Below are 1460 nucleotides of genomic sequence, written 5' to 3' on the forward strand. Positions count from 1 at the left end.
CTTCTGGTCACTCGACGCTTGGCTTTGTCGACCGGAGGATGCAGTATCAACTGCCGGCTAAAATAGCTCGCGCATCGCTCCGGGTCCGACGAGGCATGGTCGCCGAAGGAAATTTCGACTCTGTCGTCGTGCTTCGTCGGATTAGACAATGACCTCACGGTTGACCAAAGCTTGCTCACACCAGAGGAGAAATTACAAGTCTTCAGATGCTCCTCCCACTTCTTCCGCTTATGTACGTTTACAAGTTGCCGAATCTCCGCGTTGAGATCCCTGATACGGGGATCTCCGGGATCGGCCTGACGAAGGCTATCACGCTCATCGGCTAGAACAGCCGCTTCGGCAGGGAAGTTTGGACGTGGGTCCGATATACATCCTGCCGGTATGAAGCGAGCTGCAGCAGCAGTGATAGCCCTGCGGAACTTACGTTCACCGAGATGGACGTCGGTTGGTGTGGGGAGCGCTGCGAAGGTGTTTTCGGTAAACTCCGCGTAACCTTTCCAATCAGCTTTAGAAAAGTTGATATAGGTCCGGTGTTTGGCGGAGGCAAAGTCGGTTGGTTTATCAATCGAGATGACTATGGGTAGATGGTCTGATGCTAGAGTCAGCATAGGTCGCCACGTTATGCTGTTTATCAGACCAGCGCTGACTATTGTGATGTCTGGCGAGCTACTGCAGTTACCCATAATCCTGGTGGGTGCGTCGTCGTTCATTGTGCAGAATGTCGAATCGTCTATCTGCTCAGCCAAGTCTGTTCCCCTACGATCGTTTGACAGGCTTGAGTGCCAAAGATCGTGGTGCGCATTAAAGTCACCTACTACCATACGGTTTTCACCTCTGAGGAGCGCACCTATATCAGGGTGATATCCTGCCGGGCAGCAGGTGACAGGGGGTATGTATATGTTAAATATTTCGAGCTCGACATCGCCTGACCGGATAGCGATGCCCTGACATTCTAGGGTGGTATCCCTGCGGTCGATGTCTGCTTCGATAAGACGATACTGCACGGTGTGGTGCGTGATGAACGCTAAGCCACCACCATTATCTCGCTCGCGATCTCGACGGTGCACGTTGTACCCGGCGCAATTCAACAAAGTTGAATTGCTGTGCAACTTCGTCTCTTGGACCGCAGCTATTAATATACCATGCCGACACATGAAGACGGTTATCTCCTCAATCTTGCTCTGTAGCCCGTTACAGTTGAATTGAAGGAGCTTCATGTGGTTCGGGAGACGTGTCGTGATGTGGGGTGTAAGTGAAGTGTATGTTCTTGCCGCCGTTGGCTGTGTGTGCTGCTGAGGTGATTGCCGCCCTGTGGTGGAGGTGGGGGGCGTCGCTATTGAAGCCTGCGACCGAGCAGCGCAACACGGGCCCTCGAAGTTCCCCGTCCAATCTCGCGTGGTACGCAGACCTGACCATGCCCTAAAGTGGCACCAGCCAAGGCAGGTGTTGCACTTGACTGA

The sequence above is a fragment of the Rhagoletis pomonella genome, unplaced genomic scaffold (assembly GCF_013731165.1).
Source record: "Rhagoletis pomonella isolate Grant_MI unplaced genomic scaffold, Rhpom_1.0 Rhpom_scaffold_00009, whole genome shotgun sequence".
In the NCBI taxonomy this organism is placed as follows: Eukaryota; Metazoa; Arthropoda; class Insecta; order Diptera; family Tephritidae; genus Rhagoletis; species Rhagoletis pomonella.